An 8,464-nucleotide genomic window follows, 5' to 3' on the forward strand; every position below is an offset into this window, starting at 1 on the left:
TTCTTTGCTTTCTTCTATCGCTCGCTCTTTCTTTCACTCGTCGGTCCAGCCATCGTTCGCTCTGTCACGACGACGGCGACGCGGCTCAGCCCACGAACGGGTGCCAAAGGGCTGCGCCCTAAATTTAAATTCGCATGAGAATTGAACCCGGATTTCTACAGTATGAGCCTAGTGCGTACACCAGTGCGTGCGTGTCGTGGGACAGTTTAACATGGTGGCACGTGAGTGGAACCGATGGACGCCAGCCGCAGAGAACTCTGATTCTGGGGAAATTGTGTGTGTTACCCTCTGCCCATCGAAGTAATTATTGCCAAAAGACGAAGAAACGAAAGCGAAGAGAGAGACGAAAATACGATGTCGCAGTAAAGAACTCGTTGATAAGTGTCGCACACAGTGTCGCCCCTTCACAGCTCCTAAGCCGATTTAGGTGCCTCAAGAAATTCTTGCATCCGTGCGTGGCTCCCTAAGATATCAGAAGGAGACTGCAGGCCGTTTTAAAATCGACGCACACGTCAATACTGCTACGTGGCGGCACAGTAGATGGGGTGAACGATGGTTAAAGGGGTCATGAAGACAAAATGCAAGTTTGCTTCACTCAAAAGATTGCCTCGTTGGAATCATACTGACACTACTTTTAACGTAGACTTCACTCAAATAAGCCATATAATTAGGGCAACAGGGTATTGCCATGCGACCCACTAGCCCATTTCCCGTAACAGAACATTTATGATGTCATATTCCCAGCTGTGCGATTAGCGGGGGCCGGCAAAAGCAAACGCAAATTAGTCAGAGCTGATATATAAGCTTGCCTAACGAGCTATTTGTGCTTAAATGTAAAGCACATTGTTTTTATATAAGTGAGAATGATGGGACAAACAGTGGAATTTACCAAAGCACACGTAAACATAGAAGTACCGATGCGTACTGCTGTGGGTACTGCGCGCACTATGCTTCGTTTAGATGCACAGCACTGTGGGGCTCTGGGGTTGTCTCCGACGACACTGGCCGATTGGCGCAAGCAACGGCGTGTTACGTGACCATATTTGTCGACACTTTTTGGCGCGAGAATCAAAATCTTAGCTTAAACTGGTTAATTTAGCAGTGAATAAAACACCGTTTGCTTCCAGACAAGCCCCGGGGGGCACTATAGAACATGAAATCTTTCAAATAAAATAAACTTCTATTTTGTCTTCATGGCCGCTTTAAGGATGATAAGTGATCTGTTTACAGTTTCTATAAGGCGGCCATGACGGCACCCCGCCAAGCCACATGTCGCCCACTCCTTCGTCGTTGTTTGCAACGTCATCGATATTCCTTCTCGTTACCATATTAAGGTTCATGGGCTTGCAACATGGAGACAGCAGCCTGTCAGCATAAGACAGCCTATCAATTAACGATTAAGTGTTGAAATGGGACTTGTCTAGTTAGCTCTGGCTTCTCCGTATCTTACTCCTGCTTTGCTTAATCCCCTTTTTCCCGACTGAGATTACGGAGTGACCAACACGATAACCATCGCCGATGATCTCACCTAGGCAGAAGGATTCGCTGTAGTAGTAGCTACAGGGTGCGGGGTGTAACGCCTACTCGATTGATCATGTCGCTTCACTTCGTCGTTACGTCCTGCGGCTGCTCCTGTGAATAATAATAATTATGTAAGGGCTCTAATTTTTACACAATGGGCTCATCTTTTCGTTTGTGGGAAGGGCAGTACATTGATATCGATTTGTGTAATGGCTGTATAACCCCCATCAACTTTCTTTTTGTTTGGAATGAAGCGTTATTGGGAGGGCTTCCGGGTGTTTCGAGCCACTTCGTGAAGTATACGCTAAACTACTGGTCACAGAATATCGCGCAGCGGGACATCTCGTTGCATCGAATTACTTAGAGCCCCGCTGGCTGCTCCCGCTACACCGAGGCTGATATAGTCGCAGCCCAAGGAAGGAAGGAAGGATAATACAGTGCATGAAAGGAGGGAGGTTAACCAGGTTACAGTCCGGTTGGCTACCCTACGCATGGGAAGTGGGGAAGGAGGGATTTAAAGATAAAGAAAGGACATTTAAAAGACAGGAAATATAGCTTGGAGAGCAAGAAAAGAAAAATTAAAGGTAACTACAAAAACAAAACAATGGTCGATAATAAAGCCTAAACTGAACAGGTAAACTAACCAAATGGCGAATGAACAATGGTACCCAATGTCTCTACAATCGTTCAGACAAGTCTGTGTCCTTTAAGAAACGAAGTAATGCTTTCGTGCCATTTTGGGACTGTGATGGGAAACGCCTGTGACACAAAATAGTCTGCGCAGTTAATGGCTGGTTGTCGAGTTTCCGGAGTGCGGTTGACAGGGGCAACAGCCCAATGAATATTTCGGCGATGGGCGGGGGGCTTAGCACTCAGACATTTATCATAGCAGATATAATGGCGCCACAGTGGATAAACCGGCGTTTAGGAAGCTGGGATCACTACTGTAGGTAACTACAATTTCTTCACGTCCATTTCAGATGATGGTCGCCGTCTGCTCCGATTCTTGAAGGCTTTTAACGGCGCATTCCCACGGTCGACCCTGACAGGCTAAACGGGAGGCAGCGTAAACTTTCATGTCTGCCACTACGGACGCACTAACGGATGCAGGTGGTGAAAGCAGCAGCGCAGGGTTTCCTCGCAATACATTGTTTAGGCGGGTGCGTGCCGGGGGTCGCCATGCGAAGTTAACGGTGCTTCATTAAACACAGCTGTTGGGCACGTTTGTGCATTGAGATTGAAAAATAGAGCGCAAATTCGACAACGACACAAAGGAAGAACGACTGGACAAGCGCTTGTCCCGTCGTTCTTCATTTGTGTCGTTGTCGAAGTCGCGCTCTGTTTTTTCAATCTTAACGGTGCTTGCTTGTGTTGGCCATCACGGCACTCAGAAGGCGCTTCACAGATGGCGGGTGGCGGCGGTTATGCGCTGTAATTGCGGCTGATAGAAAGGCCTTTCAACGCAATGATGAGCGCCACGTGATAGTAGCCTAAGTTTGCGCGTCGTTGTGGTCGTCGTTTAGGATAACTGCAGCTATCATTGACAGCGACTAAGGGCAACAGGCCCTTGCTTCCGATTAAGCCTCAACGCTAATCACTTGAGATAGCATGTAACGTTGAAGTGTTGCGCTTACAAGCAGCAGCGGCGGATAGTGTTTTTGTGGAATATTTCCGTAGATCCGGTTTTTATTCTGCTCCCTAGAACGCACCTCCATTTAGTTGGCTTTCCCTCATTAAGGGTATGTTTGCAGTGAAGCATTTTAAACAGGCCGCACAAGAATTGTTTTCCGCTCTCGCAATACTGGGACGTCTCCCGACGGCCCGGTGTTGTTAGTTTTAATGTGCTGCCCTTCCCAGGAACGAAAGTATGAACCCGTTGTGTATAAATTAGAGCCCTAACGTCATTATTATCACTCACAGGAACAGCGGCATGACGTAATGACGTAGAGAAGCGAGCGGATCAACCGGATAGGAGCTATGCTCCGCCCCCGATAGTTACTGCAGCAAATCCTTCCGCCTAGGCGAGAGTATCGGTGATGGTTATCGTGTTGGTCACTCCGTAATCTCAGTCGGAAAAAATGGGATTAAGCAAAGCAGGAGCAAGAGACGGAGAAGCCAGAGCTAACTAGACAAGTCCCATTTCAACACTTCATCGTTAATGGATGGACTGCCTTATGCTGACAGGCTGCTGTGTCTATTTTGCAAGCCCATGAACCCTTAGTATATTGCAACGAGAAGGAAAATCGACGACGTTGCAAACAGTGGGGACGGATTGGGCAGCACGCAGCCTGGCGGGGCGCCGTCATGGCCGCCATGTAGTCCATACTGTGAATAGATCACCGGGCCGTCTCTTCTGGGACGTCTCTCGTGTCAGCTCAAGCCGTTTTTAAAGCAAATATTTGTATGCGTCACGGACTGACGCAAAATGCACTGCTCGAAAGCCAACTTCCGACTTACGATGGCAACGATCGAGGGTAAAGTGAAAGATGGTTAAAACGCAAATCTTTCTCTGGCCGATAGTCAATCTCTTCCAAGTCCAAAGTCAAAGTCCAAAATCCAAATCGTACCCGCCGCGGTGGCTAAGGGGCTAAGGCGTTGTGCTGCTGAGCACTAGGACGCGGTTCGATTCCCGGCCGCGGCGGCCGCTTTTCTGATGGAGGCGAAAATAAAAAATTACACCATCTTCCCGTTGGGGAACCCTGAGTAGTATGCGAAGCAGCCATGGGGTCGACTGAAGTTCCCATTAGTTTTCAGTTCGTCGTTTCCGTTAACGTTCAGCTTCGCGTGCCTTCGTTGTATCAGCAGGATCTTGACGTAGTTTGAATGAGTGAAGGACATAAGGCGCGTTCGTAGCACATGCTCCCGCCTCGGTTTGTAGCGCAGTGGGAAGAGCGCCACGTACCTCCCGTTGCGGCCAGAGAGTCCTGGGATCGAAGCCGGGCGCCGCCTAACTATTTCTTTTTATAGTGGACTGCGCTGACGTCAGCCCACACGCTAACGGGGCTGAAGAGGCGCACATGCACAGTAGAGTGCGGACGGCGGACAACGACAACGACAATGAGGGAGGGAGGGACACCGCCCCGAGCATGAGATGCTTCGCATCTAAAACACCCGTGTGTACGAGGTTTCGGCGCAGATTAAAGATCCCCACGTGGTCAAAATTAATCCGGAGCCCTCCACTACGGCGCGCCTCATCACGTGCAATGCGTCGGCGCGTTAAACCCTGTCATCAATCAATCAAATCCAAATCCAAGTCGTCACGCCAAAAACGCACTACAGGAAAGCCACCTTACACAATGTGTTTCCGCAAAGCTATATGAAGCACCTAATGAAAAAAAAAACGCTTCCGGGGTCGGGATCGAACCCCCGCGTTATGAAGCCGACGTCTATCCGATTGCGTCATTCCGGCACGGTCGAAGCAGATTGAATTTTGGACTTTGACTTGGACCCTGGTTGTATGAGAGAAAACTTCGCGTATTAATCATCTTTCTCATGAAGTTTGATTTCTTTAACGCGTGTTTCAGGACATACATCTCTTTCCCAACGCAGTCAAAGCGATACACTCTCCCGCGAAAATGCCAGCTGAATTACCTTGAATGCTAAATACCCGGCACTGTAAATGACGATTATTATTCGCAAAGGTGTCTTGACCAGCTGTTCCACGTGAATTGGGAAGTACGCGCGAAAATGCAGAGTTGCCGCCCCATTCCATCTCGACAGTCGCCACCTCTTCCCACCGTGCGTGCGTCACTACTATGCGGACCCCGCTTTTGTCTATGATGAAAGGTCCCAGAGACCAATAACTTGCAGCTCCAGCGAAGAATAAGATACCTCCGTAATCAACCGCAAGAAAGTATCTGCCGCTACAACTTCATTCAAAAAGACCTAAAAGAGTCTACCACTCCGTTCATCATGTGAATAAATCTATTCCAACAGTGCGCCTCATAGACAGCGTTTCCCCATCATAATTTTGCAAGAAGACGCGGCGCTTACACACCACATCACTCGCTTTTCTCTTGTTTTGGTTTTCTTCAGAAACCTTCAGCCCTAAGCACATCGCGTGCTCCTCACTTTAGATATTGCCCGACAGACCCGACAAGTTCTCACTTGCCTGTTTTTAGATTTTCGCAGATTGTGGTTTGGCTCGCACTGCACGTAACTTGTCATGCAAAGCCCATGCATGGCGCTCCCGTCTCCCAGGGGAGAACAACGACACACGCCGGGACCGACCGCGCAGGGTTGGCGTACGAGGTAGCAGCGAGCTCACTCGCATTCCTATACCTCATCACCCCCTCCTTTTTTTTTGCGTGTCTTCGCAACTTATTCGGCAAGCGTTATTCATTCCCGCATCGCATCCCACTTTCTCGTTTTGTTTTTCCCGCTCTGGCACCCGAGGCACGCTCCGACGCCGCGGCTGCGTGCTATCCGGCTGAATTGGAGCTGGCAGTTGCCGGAGCCCCTGGGCGCCGACAATGTCGGTGACACAATGGGCGGCCGTCGAAACGAAACACAGCGCCCGCCCCGCATAAAATACGGCGAGCTTCACCGGTAACGACAACTACGGCCAAAGCGAGCCTGCATCGTTTCCGACGCGCTTTAAGTGTCTAAAGGCGGGGAGGCTGTGTTTACAAACGCACAGAGAAAACATGCGTGTCCTCTGGGGAGAGGAGACTTGCAGAGGAGACGGCGCAGGTGCTCCGATTTTCTAGCATCGGTAGACTGAAGGCGCGTTCGCGGACCCTGCCACGTCTGGCGCGTTTGTACGTAAATGGTAAACGGGTGAACGCTGTTTTGTATACGATGCGCATGTGTTTCAAAACACTGGAAGACACAGAAGAAGGGATATTAGCCATATCTCGGTGAACCCTATGCATTCTTATGGGAACGAATGAGACGCATCTGTTTAGTGTTGCAGGTTGTATGCGTGGCATACGCCTTTTGTTTAAAGGGCTAAAAGGGAGAACGATCTCAGCATGGACCGACACTCATTATGAATTCCGAGTATGATAATAAACAGAAGCTTTTTTTTTTTTACAAGAGTGACACGCGATTGTTACTGAAAACCACATACTGACCTTCCTTATTTTTCATTGCATTCAAGTAAAAATGGAAGGGCGCAAATGGACGTTAACATTCGGCTCCAGCTTAGGAAAAAGTGAGTCAAGAATCAGCAAAACCACAAAATATAAGGACCCGTCTCTCTCCCATCTCTAAGTGTGGGTTTTAAGTAAGGCCTTTCGCCGATTTACTCGTCACAGGCAGATAACTGGATGCAGCCATGGAACATGCTTCCATAGTTGCATTCTTTGTTGTTAATATTTCTTCGTTCCTGAAACATACCCCTTTGGGGGATAAGCCAAAGAGGTGAGGGCGCGCGCCCCTTCATCACCAAAACCAGGCTGCCTGAACGTCTACGATACAAGTAAGTGACTCTGGCACAAAAGAAAGGATTTTGGTGCAATTCCCCATCGATACCACAAAATAGCAAATTAACATATCATTATTTTATTTCCAGTATTGAAATGACACTGAAGGAAACACAGACAAAAATTCACTAAGGCTTGACAAGGACTGCGCCCCTTTACCAATGACATACAGTCAATATATTCAGACATAGCAGTATATGCTAAAAAATCGATCGTACAGGTAAAAATTACTTATAGTCTTCAAGTTTCATCTGTGCACCAAAATCAAACAAGCAAAAGATAAAAGAACACATACCGCCAGTTACAATTTCACCAAATCAAAACGCTATAAAGCTATATATCACGGGAAAAACGCAGAGAAAACACAGCCCCCCAAAAATGAGCTCAATCCCAAAAGATGAACATGTTGCAGTGAAATACAGAGACATGCACAAATAAGGCGACACCGCAAGCGCAAGCGCGCTACAAATCACTTGGGCACCAAGAAAACATTCAGAGCGACAGTGCAGGCAGTAAATTCATGTGCCATATCATTTGCGCACTAACGAATCTAGGTGATGGTCAGACAAAAAGGCAATTAATAAGACAGCATCTGGCGACCATAGTTCATCCGTGTTCGTGGAATTTTGCACAGCTCATTAACACGTAAGTCACACACGTTTTCTTTTAATGTAAGATGGGTCAACTGGGCCAATATTTGCTTCACCTGTCTCAACAACAGGAACCTTGCGGAATACAAGCAGCCCGTTGCCGGGACAGCTGGACAGCCGTGCAATCGTTTCACTATTGGTCTCCTGCAATTGACTACGTGATCGAACAGTCTGGGTGGACGTTGCCCAATAGAGTTCCGGAAGCGGGCGCGCTGTCCCGTGCCTGGATTCTACTAGAGGCCCCGCATGTGCACGTCAAGTCAAGTTAAGTCAAGTCAGTTTTTATTTACAGATAAGACTGGGTGGTTTCCTGAGAGGGAGAGAGTAAATGTTTATTGAAAAGGAGAAAAGGTCGGCCTGAGAAACTGATGTTGTGCCTGCTACTTCCCTCTTTGGGGAGGCTACTGGGGACAAAAAGAGACATCAATGAATATGGAAGGTATGAGAAATGTCATAGAAATCTGCAAACAAACTATGTACAAGCAGTAAAATCAATAAACATCTCACATACATCCGGGCGCGGAATCAGATGATCGCAGTTTATTTTTCAGCACACGATTATCGTCCATAAAAAAAATTGAGACATTATTTCGCAGTCTGTTAAATTTTGTCGCAACCCGAGAATTCAGAGAGCAGTCACTAAAAAATATAAGCCGTGTTGTAACGCCTAGGCTTTCTTTCCTGATGTCGGCCCATGGGCCTAAAATATTATGTTAGGACAGAGGACGAGTGTCCAAGCATAGTAATGCTGCCTCAAGGCTCTTGCGCTCACTAGAGTACCTTGGACAAGCGCTAAGCAAATGTGCGATAGTCTCAGGACAACCGCACAGACGGAAGTCCTGGCTGTCCTCGCGTCCGGTTGTGTTA

This window comes from Haemaphysalis longicornis, unplaced genomic scaffold, assembly GCF_048455015.1.
Source record: "Haemaphysalis longicornis isolate Haplotype H1 unplaced genomic scaffold, Haemaphysalis longicornis Haplotype H1 scaffold_10, whole genome shotgun sequence".
Taxonomy (NCBI): domain Eukaryota; kingdom Metazoa; phylum Arthropoda; class Arachnida; order Ixodida; family Ixodidae; genus Haemaphysalis; species Haemaphysalis longicornis.